Genomic DNA, 26,203 nt, shown 5'->3' on the forward strand with positions numbered 1-26,203 from the left:
GCAATATCTCTATGTAATTTGTAGCAGGAAGGATTGAGAAATAAAAAGTCCTTAAATAAGTTATTTGATGCCCATGTACTGTATCAATGGCCTGAATGGCACAATAATCCTATTGTTGCAGTTGTGGCATAGAAAATTTGGCAGTAACCAACAACTCTCTAATTGGACATAAGATAGAATCAACAAGAGGGAAACCATCCTTGACCCTGGAAAACTAGCTTACTCCTGCTAGTGCAATCATGGTCATTGGAGGAGAATCTACAATTACTAATTTCCTAAACCAGCACAATCCCTAACAACACTCTAAATATTGATCCGTACACCAATAGGTAAATGTAGTCTTCAACTTTCAACGAAGAAACTTCTCTTTGAAACAGATAAAGACTGCTACAGAAAACCACAACCAATTAAAATGTAGAGTTGTAGAGATCAGTCGCAATGGATACATCTAAAACATCCCTGCACCGAAGACTCAGGTAACATTGCAGAAATGAGACAGAAAGGCAGTAAGAGGCAGAGAATCAGGGAGTTTGGGATGAGATTGGGTCTCTTAGTAATGTCAGAAGATACACCCATGAAGTTTCACCAACATGACGATACAAACGTGAGCTGAACAGGGATGATACCACTGAAAACTGAAAGCACCAATTTTCTCCAACCCCAGTCATACATAAAGAATTACAGGCAGCCAGGGAAAGCTGAGATAGGCAAAGATGGTGTTCCCCAAGCAAGAGCATGCCCGTTGGTTGTCCAGGGCCAAAGGGTCAGTCCTGGAAATATGCAACCAAGTAACATAACATGGACTCAACAGGTTACACTTAAGAATATATGAAAATACATATATGCATGCAATAACAATTAGTGAACAAAAGAGACCATGATTTGGAGACTGAGAAGGGGCATGTGGGAGAGCTTGGAGGGAGGAGAGGAAAGGGAGAAATGTGATTAAGTTATATTGTCAAAATTAAAGAAAAAATATCATGAGGATTAAATGCATTTGCAATATAAAAAAAAGCTTAGTACCAAAATAAAATGAATGTCTCCTCAGGGAAAACTAATTAGGTATGGGCTTTTGTCATGGTATTGGTCCACCTAAACATTTAGTATGTGATAACTGGGTTATATAATTCTACGGCTACCGGAAGAAATGCTTTGCAATTCTCTTCTACTTAAGCTCTTATGATAAGTTAGCAATTGATTAAAGTCATTGAAATGTTGGTTTTGCCTGCCTACTTGATTCTTCTTTTTTTTTTTTCATTTTTATAAGTAGGTACATGTTCTATCATTAGTTATCATTTAATAAAGAAATCATAGCACTAGAAGCAAATTTATCTTTTTAGTCAGGACAGAATCATGCATTCATAATTTTGATGTAGCTCAAATGTTCCTATCTACGGTGACAAAATCTTTAAAGAAAATATATTTTTTAAAGGTCAAAAATTCAGGTGACAGCAGATACTGGCAAGGATGTGGAGAAAGAGGAACACTCCTCCATTGTTGGTGGGATTGCAAGCTTGTACAACCACTCTGGAAATCAGTCTGGCGGTTCCTCAGAAAATTGGACATAGTACTACCGGAGGATCCCGCAATACCTCTCCTGGGCATATATCCAGAAGATGTCCCAACTGGTAAGAAAGACACATGCTCCACTATGTTCATAGCAGCCTTATTTATAATAGCCAGAAGCTGGAAAGAACCCAGATGCCCCTCAACAGAGGAATGGATACAGAAAATGTGGTACATTTACACAATGGAGTACTACTCAGCTATTAAAAAGAATGAATTTATGAAATTCCTAAGCAAATGGATTGACTGGAGGGCATCATCCTGAGTGAGGTAACCCAATCACAAAAGAACTCACATGATATGTACTCACTGATAAGTGGATATTAGCCCAGAAATTTAGAATACCTAATATATAAGATACAAAGCACATGAAACTCAGAAGAACAAAGACCAAAGTGTGGACACTTTGCCCCTTCTTAGAATTGGGAACAAAACACCCATGGAAGGAGTTACAGAGACAAAGTTTGGAGCTGAGATAAAAGGATGGATCATCTGGAGACTACCAAATCGGGGGATCCATCCCATAATCAGCCGCCAAACACAGACACCATTGCAAACACTAGCAAAATTTTGCTGAAAGGACCCTGATATAGCTGTCTCTTGTGAGACTATGCCGGGGCCTAGAAAACAGAGAAGTGGATGCTCACAGTCAGCTATTGGATGGATCACAGGGCCCCCAATGGAGGAGCTAGAGAAAGTATCCAAGGAGCTAAAGGGATCTGCAGTCCTATAGGTGGAACAACAATATGAACTAACCAGTACCCCCCCAGAGCTCGTGTCTCTAGCTGCATATATATCAGAAGATAGCCTAGTTGGCCATCACTGGAAAGAGAGGCCCATTGGTCTTGCAGACTTTATATGCCTCAGTACAGGGGAACGCCAGGGTCAAGAAGTGGGAGTGGGTGGGTAGGGGAGTGGGGAGGTGAGGGTATGGGGGACTTTTGGGATAGCATTGGAAATGTAAATGAGGAAAATACCTAATAAAGAAAATTTAAAAAAAAACAAAAAAATGAAACAAATAATTACAAATCATTAATCTGATCAACATGAATTAGACATTTCATGGAATAAAAGTTAAACAGATGCTGCTGAGAGAGCCACTTGGCTGGGGACATCTGAGTCTCGGGGTCTTCTACTGAGAGGACAATGAGTGTCTGTGGGTTAGTGGACTCGAATGGCCCAATGCTAAGATTGAGAACACAAATTGGAATGCTGGATTCCTCACTTCAGATGCTGGAATGGATTCACCAGTGAGGCAAAAGCAAAACTGCTCCCATTGTGTTGCGTGTCCATATCTATCAGTCTATGTGCATGGAGAGACAGGAAGGGGGACTAGAGAATGTTCGAGGTCAAGCCTCATTATGTCCCAGTGTAAAAAATGAACAGCTAATGTTTTCAATATTTGTCCAGCATAGATAGTCCAAATAGCAAACATAAGGCCTGAATCTGAACTCGGGGCCAAGACAGAAGGGAAGCAGTCATTGTACAACTGGTAGATAAGGGAGATGACTTCCATGCCAGGCAAGTGACAAGAACAGAAGCACAATGATGCAACAGAAAACACTGCCACTCAAGACAAGCCTTTACATGGAGACATCCCACACCACAGGAATGCAGAAGGCTGAGGGTTTTAGTTCCTTTCTTGTTGTTCTAACAAAACATCAGACAAAGGCAACTGAAAGAAGAAGAGGTCCGTTTCGCCCATAGTTTGAGGATGCAGTCCATTAAAGCACAGAAGGCATATGTGCAGAAGCAGGAAGTGGCTGCTTAGCCTATATCTGTACTCAGGAAGCAGAGAGCTATGGATGCCTGAGCTTAGCCCACTTTCTGCTTTGCAGTCTAAGACCCGAGCCCATGAAATGGTATTCAGGTGCATTCACCACCCCAGTTAACCTGATCTAAAGTATTTCTTACAGACACATCTGGAGATTTGTCTCCAGTAAGATTCAAGATCCTGGCAAAACTGACAATCTATATGAACCCTATATTGACCCAATCAGTGGTTAAAATATTATTTTCCCTAAATAAAAGTAAATAAATAAATCAATGAAGAAATCTGAAAAGAACTGTGGTGTTAGTATACAAGTATGTTTATAGTGATACAGGAAGGCAATATTTACCCCCAAATCCTAAGAAACAATGGTCAAACAGAGGATTAGAATTAGCCATTGAAAGATAGTCTTTAGGACTTATTTAGGACACAGCAGAAAGAAAGGAAAAGACTTTAGACCTGGACTGTGGTAGAATTCTTGCATAGTGTTCAGGAGGTCATGGGTTCTATCCTCTTTGCCACAGAAATAAATATACACAAATATGCAAACAAACACCAAAAACAACAAAAAAATAGCATGTAAAGTGTAAAAAGCACAAAAAGTGAGTAAATTAGGAAAACATGACTATATCTAGCCAGAATACTAGGAAAAGAAAAGAAAAAGAATGAGAAACAGTATTCAAAGGAAGAATAACACACACACACACACACACACACACACACACACACACACACACACAATAGAACAGCAGCAACAACAAAACAGCAAACATGGCAGAATCCATTCCAATCCCACTTCGATTTTAAATTATCATTGAGTTTAAATATCCAGGTCTAGAAATAGATTTGAATCTTTGAACAATTAGATAAAGTTGGTGGCAGTTAGAATGAAAAATTCTCTCATCATGGACACCGCAATGAGATAATATTTAATGTTTGTAAAATAACTGCCAATGTAAATTCCATGATATGCTTGGCTATCACTTCTCAGCCTTCCTAATGCTGTGAACCTTAAACACACTTCCTCATGCTATTGTGACCCCAACCATAAAATTACTTTTGTTGCTACTTCAAAATTATACTTTTTGCTACTGTTAGGATTCATAATGTAAATATCTGTGTTTTCTGCTGTTCTTAGGTGACCCTGTGAAAGGGTTGGTCGACCAGTCCCCCAAAGAAGTTGTGACTCACAGGTTGAGAACTGCTATGCTAGAACATCATGCAATACCAGATATGTACAGTCTAAATCCATAGTCTTATCATTCATAGCCACCAATACATCCTAAGTCAAAAGGATCCCCGAGGAAATTCACATGATGCAGGGCGTTGTGGACATCAGTAGCACCCACTAGTGAGGCAGTATATTTTCTAAGAAGTGTCACAGCAACATGTCCAGTCCATGCCATTGTAGTTCTCGTTGAATGCCCACCATGAGGCCTTGCCTTTTCTTCCTGCCCTTGACCTTTGAGTGGTATTTTCTGAGAGGTGTGCTGTGAGGCTCTCAAGACCAAGGTTATATCACTCTGTTTTGATGTGTCTTTCTTAGGGCATTTACCCTCAGAAATCAGCCCCTAAGCTCTGAGGAAGCTCAATCTAGCCCATTCCGAAAAACCTACACAGGGGGAAGACAAGGAGAGAAACTGAGGCTCCAACACAGAACTCAAATTCTAAGGTACCCTGATGGATTTCTTGACACACAGGACTCATGTGTTTTGGAGCAATTTGTGGTGGCTGTGTTTTTTAGAACAATGAGGATATTTCACTATTGATTGTTAAGAGTTTATAAAATGGGACACAGTAAGTAGAAACTGTCGAATGTCTGGGTTTTTGTTTGTTTGCTTGCTTGGCTTTGATTTTGGACAGAGCTAAAGATTTAATACATTTGGGCTTTGCTAACTATTTATAGTTAAGTTCCTCTGTTAATTTTTTTTAAACAACCATTAAAAACTAGAGATTTAACTAGCACAATTCAAATCAGTAAAAGCAAGCTAGAGAGAGAAAGAGAGAGGGGGTAATAATAAAAACTTCATAAACCTCCACAGTGTCCAACAGTGTAATTCCACCCTGCTGGCCGTCGAGGATTCTTGCTGCCCTGGGCTGTAGTGATTGAAAATTGCAGAGAATGACAGGCAGGGTGCTCACTGCATCCGAGTTTTAAGTACTTGCAGAAAATGGTGATCTTCCAGTTCTGAGAGGCATTCCGTTCACTTTACCCTTTGTAACTAAAGCGTAAAATGCAGGCAGAGTCAGAGAGGGAGGCCACACCCTTGATCCCATTCTGTATCGTAAATTATAAAGCAGTGACTCTATTGAGCAGCTTTCTAAGCTCTCTACCAGAAAAACATGGCAGGAAATTATTTTAAACAGTTAATTTTTAAATTCTAAGAAGAAAATGATGGAGTGTTTCGTCTGCTAGGTACTGTTTGGCAATCTTAAATCTTTTATCCACACAGTCTGCACACAAAATAGATACCATGTATATGGACAGTATTGGGTGCAACGTGTTCACCTTTGCTCCCTTCCTCTCAGTGACTCTCCATGTGACTCTACAGTGGACAGCACTGAGTGCCTGGCAGAATCTTCTAGAATGGGGAATGAAAAGACAGTCACATTCCTGCTTTATGTCTGGAATCTCTGTTCCATCCATTGTTGTATCTGTGCCAACAGAATCCCTAAACTGTCACTACCAGATCAATGAGAAAAGTGACATCACTTGTTTGTTTGTCATGTGTTTTGTTCTGTTTTCTCAATATTGTTGTTTGCTTTTGCTTTTTTAGATTTAGTATTTTCATGATGAGAACTTTGTCCTCTCCTTGAAGCAGCTTGGTAACACTAACTAAAATTATCACTGTTGTGTCTAGGTTTGTCTTTGCTTTCTTTTCTTTTTTTTTTTCCCTTCCTGAGTAGGCTTCCCGTATGCTACTTATTAAGTCAAGCTGGCAGTGGGGTACCCTTTTACTAATCTTGCCTCTGGTAGTTAATGTGGCCTTGGTACATAGTAAATACACTAATGTCTGATAACTCAATGAGTTCTATGGTTGAGGAAACAGTTCTGGCGTAATGGTTCCCCTGAGAGTGGCGCTTCCCAGGGCTCAGTTACAGCAACAGAGGGAAATCTAATCCCTAGCCCTGGTCTTCCTGACTGACAGTGCCCTTCAGATCTGTGTACTTTCTGAATTTTGGATGTTCCTGTTTTCTAGCCTTCAGATTCCTTCCTGGCTGGCCAGTGCTATGCTCACAGACTTGGATGGAATGGAACAGCACCTCAGGTTGGTTATGAAAACAAGAGGACAATGATAGGGTGGGCTGAGGCTTTTCAGTATTTGCAAGTGAAAAAAGCTGCTCAAAGATCCAGGCATGTGGCCCAGGCACAATTCTCAGTCTGGTGCCTTTGGCAACTGTAGCAATTCTCTATGTAAAAGAGACATTTTGCTGTTTTTCCAACACACAAGTCAAAAAGACATAACATATAACAACAATAAGGAACAAATAGTATCGTGCTCATAAACTTTGCTTGAGGTAGTCACAGACATTAACCTTGAACGAGGGCTTCTTACTTGCCATTACGTAAAAACATGCATTTCCTTAATTAATATGATATGCCTTTTCTTTTTAGTATCTCTATTAAGAACTCTCCACTCTTGGGAATACTATCCTCTTGGAGCCCACAGGGAAGAGGCAATTATTTTCCTTCTCTTCAGCATTCTTCTTTCCAACTTTACAAACATCCCATTTATAACCCAAGGATCTCCGGAGAACACTAAAAATCAGGTAGTCACTAAAGTACAAGTGATGAATAATACCTCAGTTCTCTGGTAATTTTCTTGGAATAGCCCATTAGGAAGGATTTATTGGTCAGGCTATATTTCTCTCCTTTCATCCTTATCTTTTAAAGGTCACGCAACATCTTCTCTTCCATTTATTGCCTCACAGACTAGAAAGTCAGGAGAGAAGAGGTGCAAGAAGAGCTGAACTGTTGATGATGATTGACAAAGACCCTCCGTGTGTGCACAGGAGACAAAGGGATCTTTGTGTGGAGGCATGGACCCATCTGCCCCAGATGGGCAGGTCAGACCAGTTCCATCTGTCACTGTTTGTCTAGATTCTCTCTGGGCTTCTATTAAACCTGGTGCTTTCCACGCTCCTCACTTTCCCCGTCACCTCAGGAACAATGCCAGGAGGGGCACCTCTATTGATACCGGGAGGCCATTTATTCTAGGTTTTCTTCAGTCTTCTAAAATAGCCCCCCACCCAATATACTTTAATCACAAATTTTAAAAGGATCCCAGATATCAATCTCCACGGTCCAGACAGATAAATGCATTCCATGAGACATACCAAGGAAACTTCTCTTTGCAGTAGACAGAGATCTCTAAAGAAAACTAGGACCACTCCAAATGGAGACTTGTGGAGCCCAGTGGATGCCTCTATAAAACATACCCAGACCTAATTCTCTGAGGTTCTGCAGGACCTGGGAGCATTGTAGAAGATAGTAAGAGCCAGAGGATCTGGAGTTTGTTTTAAGACTGTGGTCATCTCGGAATGTCAGAAGCCACACCCACAAAGTCTCACCAACATGGCTGCCTAAGCAGGAGCTGAGCAAGGACAATAGGAATCGACTTGCCAAAGTGGGTGGGGAAATATAAAAGGCTTTAGCTTTACACAAAGAGCTACAGGCAGCTAAAGATGCTGAGAGTGGGAGAAATAATGTCCCCTAGGGAAGAGCATTGTTATCTGAAACCAAAGAGTCATCCCTGAAAACTTACTTACAAGTAGCATGATATGGACTGAACAAGCTGTACTGAAGTATTTAGAAATACACACCACACCATACACACACACACACACACACACACACACACACACACACACACACACACACACACACAGCAACAATAAATGAAAAACAAGTCCGTGAATGTTAAAAAGAACAAGGATGGGTATATGAGAAGGGTTGGAAGAAGGAAAAGAAAAGGTGAAATGATGTAATTATATTATAATCTCAAAAATAAAAAAAGTTTAAAACATTATACCAATGTGCACAATCAGTTACAAATGATGTTTCTATCCTGTTTATTTTGAAACTTTATGCTATATGTTATTTACACTATAAAACACAAAATATTAACGGAGGAAGGAGACATCTTTTATATCTTCTGGAAGTGGAATGCATCATCTTACATGTTCCCAGAGTGTGTGCCCACCACTTTAGGGGCTCCCCACTCAGGGTTAGACAGGAGTTTACTGACCAGAAGTGAAGTCCAGTGTGAGCAGCTGCTTCCTCTTTTGGTGTCAATCAAGTATGTGATAAGTCATCTTTTCCAAATCAGGAGAAACTAGGGCCATCAGGAAAGAGTGTCGGAGAGCAAACTCAACTCATGTCCTGACCTTGTCATCGACAGATTCTATAAGCAAGTCCTTTAAACTCTGACTTTGTCACTAATGAAAAATAAGAACTGTCTTGCCTGTTTCCTATCAGTCACCATCAGCAAGGAAGGCAATGGCTCTGCAAGAATTTGTCAAGGGCAGCACAGGCTACAAAGGCACTATTACTATTGCTATTTCTTTGTGTAAAGATCATGGAAAAGATGTTTTTTCCCACCCCTACTGTTCATTATATCAGCAAGACTTGTTTAAAAACAGATTTTCCTTGTGTTTTCTACACTGAAGATATATATAGTCCTTGGTGAAAATGTCTAGATTTTGTATTTTCCCAAGTTTTTCTCTCCTGGCTTTAGAGAACTAAAAATTATAAGAAACATGCTTTACAGTTGAGGGACCTAAGTGATCATCATGGATTTTGCATCTTCTAGATGAAGATGCTAATGCTCAGAGAGACTCAGAGATTACCAAGGATCACACAGCTTGGAAAAGGATCCCCATTATAACTGAGGGCCACAATGTGAACTTCTACCAGAATCCGTTTTTTTCCAATGACCCTGGACTTACTTTTCTTCTTCCCCGGGGATGATTCCTTCAGTCACAGTCTTCTAGTAAGTCATAATCGCACCTCAGCTGAAGGTTTGTGGCACATCACTGATTAAATTCACTGTTTCACTTCTCTAACACAAGAGGCTCTCTCCCTGCTCATATCTTCCAATTTTCTAAGTCTATTCTAACTCAAGTAGTCTCTGGTTCTTTCTCTTGCCAGAGGCGTTTTAGGCTTCTCAGCGAAGGACTGTGCATAAGATGGCCAGAGGTGGAGGAAGTGCCTGCCCCTTAGAAAGCGGTGGCAGCTGCTGAGTGAGTCACACAAGGTAAAATAACCTGGCAGAGGGTAAAAATACGAAGGCAAAAATAACCTCCTCATACGTGTCTCACAGCAGAAGTGGGTGTGAATCTTTTGGGGAAGGGAATTTAGAAGCAGGTGTTAGATATGGCATGGGCAGAGGCGCCTAACTTGGTTGTCTATTTAATTTTCAGAGTTTTTCTGTCCGTGGGATGGTTTCTGTAACCAGGAGAGCCTTCTTTATTCCCTCTTTCTTTCAAAGTGCTGATATCTCTACCTCCCAGCTCACCAACTCAGAATGACTTCTCTTTTAACACAAAACCATCCCCGTATTAGACTTTCAGCAGGTTCCATTTTCCTTTAAGTCAAACTTAGGTATTTGATGGAAAAATGCTCTCTTGAGTAATACAAGTTCAGATCCCAGAAGCCATGCTTCTAATGAAGTAGAGTAAAATCACTGAATATATGCAGCTTGCTGTTAACATCAGTTTTGATCATCACTGTGAGACAAAACAACCAGAGGTCTAAGTAAAGGGTGGCAAAGTTTTTTTTTTTTTCTTCATTTTTCTTTTTTGCATTAGGAGTTATATTGCTGTGATAGAACATCATAAACAGAGGCAACCTGGGGAGGAAAGGGTTTATTTCTTTTCAACTTCCACATCACAGTCCATCAGTGAAAGAATGCAGGGAAAAGGCTCTTAACTTGGGGAGAAGTCAAGGAAGTTGTCTGGAGACAGGGACTGATGCAAAGACCATGATAGAGTTCTGATTGCTGGCTTGCTCCTCATGGCTTGTTCAGTCTGCCACCCACAGTGAGCCAGACCCTCCAATATCAATCATCAGTCAAGAAAATGCCCTAAAGGCTTACCCACAGTCTAATCTAGTGGAGACATTTTCTCAATTGAGGTTTCCTCTTCTAAAATGACTCTAGCATGTCAAGTTGATATAAAACTAGCCAACACACACACACACACACACACACACACACACACACATACACACACACACACACACTTTCTTTTCCTTTTGATCCTTATTCTGCCTTGCCTTCTCATACCTTTCATGAAAAGACATTTCTCATGAAATATCTATTGGTATATAATAAGAACTGGATATAAACAATCAAATCACCAGCATATGGTTTGAGAAAAAAGAAAATTTACATATATTTGGTTATCTTGTCCTTTAGGAATATCAGAGAAATTAGTGTCTTATTTGGACATGGATGGAAGACTAATATTGTTTATGTTATATTTTCTTCCTGCATGTTACTGAGTACAGCAGAACCAAAATCCCTGAACAAGGCCTTAGCACACAGCAAGTGTCCCCCAAATCATTGTGAAATCATTGTTAAACAATTAGCTCTCAAAGTCAGGATAGTGTTCATTGTCTGCATGTTAGTGTTAAACACCGTGTGAGCTAAAGCAAAGGAAAATATTGTAAAACAGTGACTTGGGGTAAGTTAGGACAGCCTAGGTACCTGACCCAAAACTAGTCCACACTGGCTCATGAAGTGAAAGAATTGGAAATCTGGTTGGTTCATCCTGAAATGTGACCTTAGACTCAGAGGACAGAATCTGCTGAGGGATCACTAACAGGAGGTGAACTGTGGCGCACAGAAGCAATATGGCTAGGCAGGGTGTGCAGTGGCTTGGAAGGAGCCTGGATTTCCATGCCCATCATTTTCTTAGACTCTTCCTCCCATGCCTGGTCCCCGACCCTTTAGGGTAAGCGGGAACACTTTGCCAGCCCACCAGCATCAGCTGAGCAAGAAGAAGTTAATGACCAGCTCTTCCACCTTTCTTCTCTCAGCTCCTCTCAGAAATGTAAACTCATTTATGATGAAGAAATGCCTTGATCAACAGCTTCTGATATTGCTTAAGACAGTCATAAGGCTTCTCTGCTGGCCTGTTGTAGGGATCTGGGATTTGAGTTTTTGGTTCAGACACTAAAGTTTTCTCTGGGTCTCTGTCTCAACCTGTGTCTATGTCTCTTTCTCTGTCTGTCTTTACTCTCTCTCTCTCTCTCTCTCTCTCTCTCTCTCTCTCTCTCTCACCTCTCTGTGTCTCTCTATATCTGTGTATATTCGTGTGTATGTGTATTGGGGGTGCCTTTTAATCTTTTGGTAAGATTTATCGTACTTCCTAATATCCGAAGGTAAACAGGTGTACATTGGAAAATCCTTCTTATTACAAATACTAACTGTGGAACTTACCAAGATCAAAGTCAGACAAACAAACAAACAAAGAAACCACCTTCTGTTGAAACCTACCCTGTGGGCTGCTTTAACCCTTCCCAGCTAGCATCCTCTGCCCAAATGTACTTGTTTTCTGTTATCACTCTGCTGGATCATTAGATTTTTCCTTAAAGAGTCCCAGACTGAGCTAGCTTAATCCATTCATTAGAATTTACAGGTAGCATCTCAAAGGGTTAGGCGATTAACAACACTTTCATGAATCTCTTTCTGAATTACCCAGCTAGCTGAGTTTGTCTGTAGCTCTGACAGATTGAGTCACAGGTAAGAAGGAAGGTTTACAGATGTTCCCTCCAACAATAGAAGCCAGAGATGGCTACTGAGGTCACTTGAAGTGAAACTGACAAAATTTGGTGTTTGCCATAACCCAAGTACACGAATATGGTTTTTACACCTCAAACTACTTGAATTTTGAGTAGATTTTAACACTGGTGAGATTTGATACCTAAATTGAGATATACTATAAAATATATATGGGACACATCACATGAAAAAAACCTAATTGATATACATGTGTAAAATTATACAGAAATGATATTTTTAGATATAGTGAGTTTAGTAAAAATATATAATTAAACTGTTTCTGTTTTGTGTTTTTTTTTAGCATTGTGACTTTTTTAAAAATTATTTTTTGAAATTATAATGTAATTACATCATTCTCCCATATCCCTTTTTTCCTTCCAGTCTCTCTCATGTACATCCCTTCCCTTGCTTTCTCCGCTTAATAGCTTCTGCCCTCCTTTTTGTATAGTATATATACACACATAGATATATACATGTATGGGTATATATGTATATATGTATAAACACATATATTCCTAAATATATGAATATACTCTGCCCAGTCTGTATAATATTGCTTTTATTTACGTATGTTATAGTTTGATTTCAGAGCTGATTCCTTGGCACTGGGTAGCTCATTGGCACTCTTATCTAGGGAAGACTATTTTCTTGAGCTCTCAGCACTCCTCCCTTGTGTTGGTGGTGGGACCCCATGAGACTTCCTGTTTCCTTGGTGGCATGTCTGTTGGTGTCTCTTGTTCAGGTACTGTTTAGGTAGCCATATTGTTGAGTGCATTTCATGGGTGTAGCTTCCTTGACATTTCTAGGAGACAAAGCTACTAAGGAGCTAGAAAGGTCATAGATCTTGGAGGAGAATCTACAACCCCTACTTTAGTAAACCAGCATAATTCCTAATTGTGTCCTAAACATTTATTGTGTATAGCTCACCACCATCAAGAAAGAAACTTCTTCTTGAAACACACAGAGACCATTACAGAAAACCACATCCAATTAAAATACAGAGAGCAAGTGATTGCCTGGTACCCAGTTCTGGATGATCCAACTATAGCACAGCTGCTGCACCCAAGGCTTAGTGAACACTGTCAAGAAGGTGTTGGGGCAGAGCAATTGTAAGAGCCAGAAAACCACAATGTCTTTTTGCTTTTTTTTTTTTTTAATATGTATCTTAATTAGGGTTTTACTTCTGTGAACAGACACCAGGACCAAGGCAAATCTTATATGGACAACATGTAATTGAGGTTGGCTTATTGGTTCAGTTCAGTCCATTATTATCAAGGTAGGAGTATGGCAGTGTCCAGGCAGGCATGGTGCAGGAGCTGAGGGTGGAACTAAGCTTTCTGGGAAAAAGAAGAATGACTTCTTCAAAGTAAAGTTCTAATCTCCAAGTGTTGTGACTAGTATCCCCCTTCCTGTATGCTCAGCACACAGAAGGCTGAGTCTACATCTCCATCTGAAGGCTACTAGGAAAAGACTGACTTCCAGGCAGCTAGGATGAGGGTATTAAAGCCCATGCCCATAGTGGCACATCCACTCCAAGGCTACACATACTCCAACAAGGCCACACCTCCTAGTAGTGCCACTCCCTGGGCCAACATATTCAAACTACCACAATGACTACAAGAAAATTAGAGTTATATATATTTGATTCACATTGTACTTTTACTTTGATACTATTGATCCAGAAGGTAAGAGTGTTTTTGTTTCTTAGAAAAGGTCTCACTCTGAAGCCCAGGGTAACCTTGAACTACCAGCAATCATCCTAACTCAGCCTCGTGTGTGCTGAGCATACAGGAAGAGAGGTAATAGTCACAACACTTGGAGATTAGAACTTCATTTAGAAGGAGCCATTCTTCTGTTTCCCAGAAAGCTTAACCCCCGCTCTTGAATGAGCTGCCTTTAAAACTGTCGTATATAGTGTAGGGTTTTATAGAGATGACTGTCTTTGCCCAGTTTGTCAGCTGCTTTGCTGGTGACTGTGCTCATCCTTTGCCCATGCCTTTCCTCTAGTCCTCTTTCTTGATCCCTCTGTTCACAAGGTCCCTCCCTTCTCCTGGTTACCTTTCTGCTTTTGTAGAGAGTTCTAGGACTCAGAAGCAAGAGAGAAACAGACACTCCTTGTCTTCCTGCATTTAATGCTTATCTCAGTTCAAGTGATACATTCATTTTTCCACAGATGACATGGCTTCATTCTTTGTAATGTTGTATGTGTGTACCCACACGTACATGTATTTTTTTCGTTAGCTGTTCATCTCTTGTTAGACACTTAGATTGATTCCACACGATGGCTACTGTGAATGGCTGAAATAAACATGTATTTCTGTGATATTTTGCCTTAGAATCCTTCAACTACATACCCACAAGTGGTGTATCTGGGTCATATGGTAGTTCTATTTTTAAGTACCTGGGGAACAACCATACCGGTTTCTACAGTGGCTGGACTAATTCACTTCCTCAGCAACAGGGATTCCATTTTCTTACATCCTCACTATTATTTAGCCTCTCATGGGAGCCATTCTCTCAGGGAGGAAATGAAACACAACTGCAGTTTTAACTTGCATTTCACTGGTAGCTAAAGATGACAAATATTTTTTCACATATATATCTTTAGCCATTAGTATTTTGTCTTTTGAAAAGTGTCTGTTCATTCCACTAACCTGCTTACTGACGGGGTTGTTTGGAATGTTTTATGTTTGATTTTTTGAATTTGTTATATATTCTAGACATGTTTTCTGTCAGGTGTATAGCTGGCAAAAAAAAATTCTTATTTTGTAGACTGTCAGGGTGAGCTAGTTACTTCTGCATCTTAAAATTCCTGTTGTTGGGATTACTAATCCCACCCCTGCAAACCATAGTGTTTTCGTTGGGGTTTCTATTGCTGTGACGAAACACCGTAACCCTTGGAGAGGACAGAGCTTATTTGGTTTATACTGTCATATCACTGCCCATCACTGAAGCAAGTCAGGACAGAAACTCAAACAGGGCAGGAACCCGGAGGCAGGAGCTAATGCAGAGGCCCTGGATGGATGTTGCTTATTGGCTTGCTCTTAATGGCTTGCCCAGCCTGTGTTCTTGCAAAGCCCAGGACCGCCAGCCCAGGGGTAGCACCACCCACAATAGGGTGGACCCTCCCTCATCAATCACTGATTAAGAAAATACGAAATACCTTCTAGGCTTGCCTACAAGCTGATCTTATGGAAGCATTTTCTAAATTGAGCTTCCCTTTTCTCAGATGACTTCAGCTTGTATTGACTTAAAACTATCTAGCACACATGCATTCTGGCAGTGGCTGCTCTCTGTTCTTTTGCCTCTAGTCACCTCTCTCAAAACCACACCCACTTTCTATAGTGCTGAATGGAACCAGTGGCTCCGTTCTCACACTTTCACATCACAGAAACTGGAGCTTGTTGCAGTTTGTTAATCCTGACCCGTCCCATAGCCAGGTGGAGTCCATCATAAACTGCTGTCTTTAGGATCTGTCAATACACTCTTTCTCCGCTCTGCTCACTCTCTAAACCAGGACTGGTATTCCCATGTCTCATCTCTAAGTCTTCAAAATTATTCCTGAAAATACACACTTCCGAAGTTATCTAAAATATATACTTCACCCATCAATCTCCATTTAACTAATTTCAAAGACTACACATTAACTACAGAGTTCAGGCTGCTTTGCCAAACCCACCAGATATGTGGCAACAGGCACACCTATTCACTCATCTTTTAACTTCATCTTCTGCTGTTCCTGACTCAGACTATGTTCAAGCCACACCCCCTGTTTATCTATCACTGGGTATCCTGTGCTCTTTTACAACTTTCCCTCTAGGGCACTTTCCCCACTTACTGTTTTTCCTTTAGATCTAGCTTAGTTATGACTTATCACAAGAAGCCTGTAGGATGAACTGTGTGGGTTCCAGCATGCATTTCAGTAGGACGGCAGAGACTTATACTTTTATATATTGACATTTCTAAAACTCTCTGCTGAGTATCTTTCAAAATTACTAGGTTTAGAGTTCCATGATTCAATTCCCCAACAGAAAATAAACTGCTGATGTTTGGAGGTGGATTCTCACTGCAAAGCTCAAGATGATATTGAGCCCCCAAGCCTCCCGCCTCTGCCTCCCAAGTGCTAAGATGGTCTGGACCACATCTGAGGTATCTATCTGCTGATCACTGTTAAAAGCTTATTGAACTGTGTCGAAGGGAAACTTTTACAATGATCAGGGTTGGAAGTCTTTATGATTGTTATGAATGAGGCAACAAAAAGAAAATAGTCACAGGTTTTTAAGTAAAGAATAAAATCTTGACTGAGAGACATTGAGGCTCAGTTAATTGGTAAATGCAGAGGGCAGGAGTCGCTGGGCAGCCTGAAAGCTGGAGAGTTAGTTTGGTACCACATGACTCACGGAGCAAGGGCTTTTCTTAGAGCATCGCTGGCCACTGGATCTTTAATTTTACCTCTTAACTTTCCTTTGTTTTGTTTTGTTGTTGTTGTCTTTCTATCAGATTTTATCCGAATAAAATAATTGTGAGTTCCTGATTCATGAACTGCCATTTTTCCAAAGTCTACAAAAGTCTTACTCTGTTTGTGGTTAAAGCAAGAGCTGAAGAATTTAAAGGCCAGCTCTGTATGCTCTTGGTATGGAGAAAAGGGACTGAAGACAGAACCGAATGAGTTACTTAATAATCATTTGGAGAGTGGTCTCTCTTTTTTTTTTTAGTGGCTATTCAAGATAGCAACAAAATTTTGGTGACCACTGTGTGTTAGCCCGTTGATTACTCACCCAGGCTCATTAGACCAGTTTCTGGCTCCATACTACGGGCGTTGCCTGCATGGGTATTTCACAGCGGTAATGGCAGTTTTTCATCCTGGTCCCTGCACAAACAAGGCAGTGTCCGGCATGAGCTTGAACGACTGTTGTTTAGTCTCACACTTTACCGAAATGTTTTAAAATGTTATCTACTGCAGTTCAAGGTAGTCCGCGTCATGAGAGCTGCTGATTAACGCTGTGAACCTGTGTTTCGCTTTGCTATTGCACCCTGAGGAGAGCTGAGCCTATGACTTCAAGTTTACCAAGCCAAATGTACAGATGACCAGCGAGTTAGCAATGAGAAAGCACATTTGAAAGGCTCTGAAGTCCACTGAAGCTTACACGGATGTCACCGGTACTTAGCTGAGGGGTGATGACGTTGTCCATTCAGGACTGTGCGGCCTGGACGTATGTGAACCTGTGGACAAGCAGGTGCTTCCACACCAAGGCATGGAGGCTCTGTAGCCCTGGATAAGCACACACAGCTGTGACTCCCTCCATTCTCACATTTCTGGGCAGAAAATTCGCCCCAGGAAAATACAGTGTGAGCTGGCAGAGCAAGATATGGTAGACTGAGAAGCAGAGACGGGAGAGGGCAATGGGGTCAAGGCTAATGGCAGAGTAGCGGAGGAGAGGCGACGGTCTGAGATGAGCATCGGGTCTGACAACCCTGCATTATGTTGTCAAATGCTAACCCAAGTGACTCCCACTCTCTCTCTCAGACTGTGGGAAAGAGAGACGGTGACCAAATCTGGGTTCCCACATCATTCTTAGGTGACCGTATCTCTTCAAATGTGAAGCAGGCGATAGATTACATCAGCCTGAGACGTGGAGTGGAATCCAGGTAGAAAGGACCTGATACAGGAAAATGGCGAAGGTTGCCTACACACAATTGCATGCATTGGGAAATTGACTCTCCTGAAAAGCCTCCTCCTTACACTGCCCCACGCATTGACGAAGTTTCCTGTTACCGAGTGTCTGTTCTTGTATATGACATGGCAAGTGACAATAACAGACATGCACACTGGCATACCAGATGTCTGCTGCTTAGAGGGCCCAGCTGTGTGTTACGTATTAGCCGTTAATACAGAAAGGTTCCACAGCAGAAATGGACACCTTCTATACAGAACGCAGTATTGCCCTTTGCTAAGCCCCCATAGTAGTGCTGGCAGGACATCCTACGGAAAATTGCAGCCGCCATATTGCCTTCTGGCCAAACACAGAGCCTCTGCAGCATGACTGAGGGACGTTTAGGCAACACTTCCTTGTTGTCTTCCAACATTTGTCCTTAGGTACCCTAGGGCTGTCCTCCCACCCACACAATCGCCATGATGATGCCAGTGGTGAGCTAGTGTTCCTTTGTTCTCTACTCCAGCCATGCCAACCTTCTTATATGTCTTCCTTATGTGAATATAAGTCCCACATACTTGGAAGCGCTAGGCTACGGGGCAACTCAGGGTTCAGGCTTTGCTTGCACATATCCCATCCACCCTACACCCCCATCCCTGTGGTTTCTTTACACTGTTCTGACTTACTTCCCTTAAAGGTTTTTTGTTGTCTTTGGTTTTTGTTTGTTTGCTTGTTTTTTTGTTTTTGTTTGTTTGGTTTTTTCTACCTAAAAATATAATCTTCAGTCTGGAGAGATGGGTCAGAAGTTAAGAGCACTGGCTCCTCTTCCAGAAGTCTCAGGTTTGATTCCAATACCCAGAGGGTGACTCCGCACCACCTGTGAATCCAGTTCCAGAAGATTCCATTCCTTCTGCCTTCTTCAGGCACCAGGCATGTACATTGTGAAGAGACACATGTGTAGACAAAACGTTCACATAAAATAATTAAACAGATATTCGTCTTCTGGTTATTTTGGTGTTAGTGTTTGTATGCTGTTGGGCTTCTGGTTGGTACTGATTTCTAGTACAGGGCTATGGCTTGATGTATGGTAGAGGAACAAATACTTACTAACTGAATAGATGAAGGGATACATGAAATGAATTCATTGGCTTGGTCTGCATGGCTCAGTGAGGCGGGGTGGGAGAAGTGACTCAATCAGGTCTTTGGATTTCAAATTCCATGCTGTTTCTTGGACACATGGTTGCCTCTATTGCAAAACTTACATTTGGTTTCAGTGTTTATTCCTGAGAAAAAGAAACTAATTGAGACAGGAAACACGGGGCCCCTGTCACATCCTCCTGGGGGTGGAACTGTGTCACAGACTAGCATTTTCTTTTTTTCTTTTCCCCCATTGAAAGTATTGGTTTTTACAAACAACATGCAAAGGTTTGACACCCCACATCACAGCCACTATAGGCACAGATCTTCTAAGTCCTTCTTCATAAAGTTGGGCCATCTCCAAGCAGCCCCCAATGGCAAATAATACCATGGGCAGGGTCTTGAGGAAGACAGTGCCTTCCAGTCTTAATATTAAGTGAGCAGATTATAATCCCGACTTGAGCATGGTGTTCAACCAGTCTCTGTATATGACTTTTCCAACTCCTCCATCTGCACAGCAGAAGCAATCCTGTCCCTTCTGACATTTCCATATCTCTTTCCTCACAGGATACACACACATAAAAGATTAAACACATTTTTAGACCCCATTATTTATTAAGTATGCATTAATGATTTACACTACCATATTAAGAATTTTCAGATATGGAGTGATAATGTGCTCATTATGTAAAATTTTGACGACTAAGCTAAGTGAGAATGCCATTCATAACCTCTGCCAAGCTTATAGATGAGCTGTGGAATCACTTAATCAATCTCAGGAAGAAAAAAGTAGTTACTGAAACTGCATTTCGTATTTCATGATCATATTTTATAAAAGTCACAGTTTAAGTTTTAAGGCATGGACGTGTTTGTGGTATTTAGTTTCGTGTCAATAAACATATCACATATTTACACTTTTGATTTTAAGAATATATCTCACTACACATGTGCATAAATTATAAATGTGCATTTGTACATAACACCTGTTAAAGTCACGAAGAAAATTCAAAATTTTACAGATTTCTATAAAAAGACCCATTTGTCTCAATATCATGCATGTATGAAAATATACATCGAATAGAGGTTAAGCATTTTGTAAGCAACTTTATTATGTCTTTGTACTTGATATTTGTTCAGAGTTCTATTTTCTATTATTATATGATTAGTAGCATACAATAAATAACATTTAACTATTGTCCTACTGACGGCTCTCCTGGAGTTTCTAGTTTTGTTCTCAGCATTAGCATCTCTCTAAGATGGATGGCTCAGTGGATAAGGTGCTTGCACACACATATGAGGATCAAAGTTTAAATCCCGAGAGCCTACATACAAGTTGGGCAAATGTGGAAGCCTCCTGCAATCTCATCACTCAGGAAGCAGAGACCAAGGATTCCTAGAACAGGCTGGCTAGCTAGCTAAATTGGTGAGTTCTGGGTTCTGAAAGTCTTCCTGACTTAATAAAAATAAAGGAGAACACTATCAAGAAAGAATCAATTTCGAGCTTCCATATGCATATGCATGTGCACACACATATATGTCCACCCATACACACATGCATAGACACCACACACATTTGACTTCTAAATATTATTGAAATTAGAATCTTTATGGTTCACATAGGTATCTCTGATTACTTCCTCTTGACTTAAAGATTGACATATATCAATTTCTCAGGCAGCCTTGATACATTCCAACACACACTGTTTTGGAAAGATTGAGCTAATTAAAGAATCACCATTTATCATATTAAAGGCTTAGAATGTCCTCTAAAAGCCCCTGTGTGAAAAAAACTCAATCCTCAGCCATAGTTGCTAATGAGAGAGATTGTAACCAACGAGAGTATAAACCAGTGTAATCTTTAGACCATTGAAGGTACACTTTAAGGGCACTGTGGGATTCCTGTTTTTGCTTTTGGACCATGACCTCTTTGCTCCATTACAATATCCCACTATTGTGTGCTAACCCCTCATATTCCACCAAACAGAGGACTAAAAACAATGTCCATCTAATCCTAAATTGACTATTAAAACTGTGAGCTAAAATAAACCCTTTCTCAGTTTAGAAAGCTGTCTACCAAATGGCTGGCCCTTGCTTTGTTTGCTGTTGCTAACTCATAGGAAAACATGGCATCCAACCCTAATGGTAGTTCAAAAAATTTTAGAGTAATTAAACTGGAGAAGCAGGCCAATAAGTGTCTCTTGTGCTCACACCAAATCCTGGTCTTCAACTGCTGTTAAGTGACTTGACTATAGGTTGCTGTTTTGTGTTTGCTTAGTTTGTTTTTCTTTTGTTTTTCCAGGGAGAAAGTAACAGTGCGCTGGTAAATTATCTAGTATCAGCTTCTGCAGAAGGGATGACAGCTTTGTCAGTGTTGTCTGAATTCTGTAGATCCACAACCTTCACCACAGCTCATTTCAAGGTATCAGTAGGTGTGACTGAGTATAGAGTTGGGAAGAGATAGAGACTGGGAACTCTCACAAGACAGAGCCCCAGGCTCTGGCACCCCAGTGGAGAAACAGAGTTGTGGTTCCATGGTGAGCTTGGACTTGGCCAGGCTTAGGCTCCTCGCCCTGCCTCTTGCTAGATTTCGGACATGCAGATAATTCACAGGTGTTTTTGAAGTTCTTCTTTAATTCTGTAGTTTAAATACAGTTATTGAAATATTCAGCATAGTTTCAAGTTCACAACAAAATTTCGCCAATATTTATTATTTTTCATATGGTACCAACATTTTGTGTTTTTGTGAATCATATATTTCTATTGCTTTTCCTATGAATGTTAGTTTATTAGTCATAAGGAGAGAATATTTCCATCATGATGTTTTACATGAATTTCATCCAATTTTTGTATACTTTCCAAGAGGTAGAAGCTACAGTCATGTATTTGGAATAGATTATCTTTTGTGACTTTTACCAACATTTTTTTTAATGCTTGGAAAAACAACGTGTGTCATTGGGCATCGAACAAACACTACCCCAGTGATTTAAAATGCATTTATTTATTTGCTTATGGTGAATACTTGTGTGTATAAATATATGTATACATGTACATCCCTGTGTGCATGTGTACAGAGATCAGGGAAGGATACTGTCTGCTTTCCCTTTCCTTCAAGACAAGGTCTCTTGTTGACCCTGGAGATCTGCATTTTCCGGTTAGACTGGAATACAACAAATGTCAAGAAGTCTCTTGTCTCCTCCTCCTCAGTACTAGGACTATAGGTATGCATCACAGAGCCTAGCTTCTATATGGGTGCTGGGTGCGAGGGACCAAATTTAACTCCTTGGGCTTATGTAGCAAACACTTTACTAGCTGAGCCATTTCCTGGGCTCTGTGCAGAGGCCTTCTTTAGATAAATCTTTTCCACACAGAGAGAAGCAATGACCCTTACAGATACCTAACCCTTGATGACCGGACTTGGCCATGCTGCAATTTCAAGTACCTACTGCAAAGACATGGGCCCTTTCTGTGAGATTCCTAAGGGCAAACTGCAAAAATAATGCATATTCTGCATGTTAAAAGAAGCACAATACATGGGCACACTTTGGCTAGGTAGTTGTAGCAGGATTTTCCCTGTCCAACTAATTTATTATTAATACAACATGAAGCCTGTGATTGGATGGGGAAAAGGGAGGCAGTGCGAAGAGTTGTAGAGGGAGATGGAGGAGAAAGGTAGAAGATGGAGCAAGAGGAAGATGATCCGGATTTCGCATGGCTTTAAATAGTGACAGGTAGCTATAAATATCATAAAGGATAGAATAATTTGGATAACTTGTCTAATCTAGGTGGGTAGCTTCTCTCATTATCAATTGGATCTGAAATTACTGTGTGGGAATCTTGTGAATTGAAAATTTATTGCTATATAAATCTGGCTGGTTAATTATAAGCTTCTAGAGTTTTGATTTTCCTGGGTTACTGGGTATTGTGACATCTAACTGCGAGGCAGGCAGACATTGCATGGGGCTGGTGTGACAACGACCCACCAAGGGAACTTAATGAGTCAGCTGGAGACATTTCGGGAGCTCCTGGCCAGAGCGTCTGCTGAGATGAGAATACTCTGCTGGTACCTTGTGGCCCACAGGTGCCTGGCATATCCCAGGAATATGCAGCTCTTTTTAATATTACCCGCACCAGGCAGTGAGTTTGTGCTGTGAGTGAAAGAATAGCTTGTCCGGTAATTCATGCTACATTGTTTTCTAGTTATATCATGGATGAAATAAAATATTGCCTGCCAATAGGAAGGCAACAACCAGTGCTAGCCACAGGGCTCTTGAAGGAGGGATTAAGCAGTAAGCTTGGACTGAGTAGAGACAGGATGGTGAGTAGGAAGGGTGGAACAGCCTGGCTCTGTTTAGGGAAGTTGTTTCTCACCCTCAAAACAGCATCACAGTTCTGCATTGGGGGTATTTCTGTAACAGAGTCCAGCCACCTGCTTCATCAAAGGGATTCTGAGTGTATTCCTCTCCTACACAACTTTCAAAGAATCAGCCATACTCTGGTCATAATCTGTTGGGTACAGATTAATTTAGCTTCCATTTTCCCTGTTGGGATGCCTTCTGGGGAACGCTTGTCTAGATGTGTTCAGTGTGTGACTGCCATCTTTAAGGTTTTGTATATATTTTCCTTTTCCTGCAAAGTGATATGCACATATAGCTTTTCTAGTATTTATACTCATCTTGCTCTAACCTCTCTGGATTTCCTAGATCTGCAGATTTGTGTCTCACATTAATTTGAGGGAAATGCTGAGTTGCTATTCTTTCTTTCTTTCTTTCTTTCTTTCTTTCTTTCTTTCTTTCTTCCTTCCTTCCTTCCTTCCTTTCTTTCCTTCTTTCTTTCTTTCTTTCTTTCTTTCTTTCTTTCTTTCTTTCTTTCTTTCTTTCTTTCTTTCTTTCTTTCTTTTCTTCCTTCCTTCCCTCCTTCCTCCCTCCTCCTCTTCTTTCTTTCTTTCTTTCTTTCTTTCTTTCTTTCTTTCTTTCTTTCTTTCTTTCTTTCTTTCTCTCTCTCTCTCTCTCTCTCTCTCTCTCTCTCGCTCTCTCGCTCTCTCTCTCCCTCTCCTTCCTTCCTTCCTTCTTTCTTTCTTTTTCTCTTTCTTTCTTGTTTCTTTCTCTAGTTTATCTACCACTGGGAATCACACTGCAGGGGATTTTATTACAGGTGTTCCACATTTCTTAGATATTCTGACTTGTACTGTTTGTTTGTTTGTTTGTTTGTTTGTTTTTCTCATTGCATTTCACTTTAGAAGTTTCTGTTGACATGTCTTCAAGTTCTCAGACTCCTTCCACTTAGTCATATCCAGTGTGCTGATGACCCTGGCATAGGCATCATCGTTTCTTGTTCCTGCATTCCTGGCACTTCATTTTTAAATTTTCTAAGCATTCACCATCTCTTTGCTTACCCCTTCCATGAATTATTGTATGTTGCACATCAGTGCTCTGAACATGTCAAACATAACTGTAGTTTTAAAGTTCTGCCCAGCTCATTCCAACAAGTACTGATGACCCTCAGATGTTGAATAGAACAATTTTTTAAAGAGCTCCTTTTATGTCAGAGTACAAACTAGGTTCCTCTTCTTTCTTTGTTTTATGTTTGATAGGATCTCTCTGTGTATCTCAGGCGTGTCTTGAACTTAGGATCCTCCTGCCTTGGCCTCCTCAGGACTAGAATAATAGATGTTCCAACTATACTTGGCTTTGTATTGATTGATTCATTCTTGATCATAAATGTATGATCACAGGCTCTATCTTTGATTTATTTTTTATAGAAATTATATAATTATTATAAATATTTTAGATTCTTATTTTGGCATATCTTTTCATGAGAAAGGCAGCATTTACATCACTCTAAAGTTCCTTTTCATTTCTGGCCATAGTATTACTTTCTTATAGAAAAAAAAAACCTTCTATTAAGCTCTTGTATACCCTGAATATACATAAAACAAAATAGTCTAAGCAGGCAAATAAATAATTTTTTTAAAAACAGAATATGACCACTGACTTTGTTTTAATGTTCCAAAGTGCCCCTCACTACCCCTTATAAAAGTTCTGTATTATTTAGATTTACAGATATGCCCTGATATGGACAAATTCCACATTGGGAGATAGGAGGGTTGTTTTCTTTCTCTACCAGAAACAGTGATGTAATGGTCATAAAAGTCAATATAAAAGCCTGTCAGACTTACCTTGGCTAAATTCATAAGAGTAAAATCACCCTCGACCCATCTGAGGCTTCCTGCGATGCACTTTACTTGAGATGACATTTTGTGAGTACTTACTTTGAGATAGGCACAGTCAGAGGCTGGGCGAGGAAAATTTAAAGTCATCATAGCCTTGCTTCTGAAATACCTAATAAGATGTAATGTTTTATAAAGTTATTTGTTGTTATCTTTATCTGCTTGCAGAAGAATTTTAGGAGGAATTTTACAATAGTTTTATAAGCTTGATTTTATGATTGGATCAAAAATTACTAGACCAACTTTTATTGAATAAACACATTTAGCTGTAACTTATCAATATATAATAAAAGAGTAATTCTGTTAGGTTTTAATAAGCAAACCCTGCTCAAATTTGAAATAAAGTTAACTTGTGAAGAAACGAGACTAATGAAGCATCTAGCTTAGAAAAGCAAGTCTGTATGTGTATATATGTATGTATGTATGTATGTATGTATGTATGTATGTATGTGTGGATATGTGTGTACATACATATGTACCTGTTCCTTTCTTAATGAAGACATAAATACATTAAAAACATAAAATGGATACTTCTACAGTAGTGGTTCATAGCCTATAGGTCACCTAAGACCACCATAAATTCAAGACAAGCCTGAGAACTCTACAAGGACCTGAGGAACTCTATTAAAGGAATGCAGTATTAGGAAAATTGAGAAACACTCTTAGAGAATATGCACATTATATATGCATTACACATTTACATGAAACATTCATGAAAATTACCTAAAATACAAAAAATTATATGTCACACATAAAATGTGTTATATATTTAACATAAAATACGATATATTGTATGTATGTGTATATGTATGTATATGTGTATATATATAAGTGTATATATGTGTGTGTGTGTGTATATATATATATATATATATATATGTATATATATGTTATATGCATAGAAAACTAACAACCAAAATTTCTGTATAAAATTAGTTCTTTTCATTCTAAGGTTGTGAAGAATCACATTTCCCTAGACTGCAAATTCCTTGAAAACAGACCCCCTACTTCTCTTGTAATGCCTTGGCATTGGCCAAATGACTCACAGATTTTGAAAAACTGA

The sequence above is a fragment of the Mus musculus genome, chromosome 13, assembly GCF_000001635.26.
Source record: "Mus musculus strain C57BL/6J chromosome 13, GRCm38.p6 C57BL/6J".
Taxonomy (NCBI): Eukaryota; Metazoa; Chordata; class Mammalia; order Rodentia; family Muridae; genus Mus; species Mus musculus.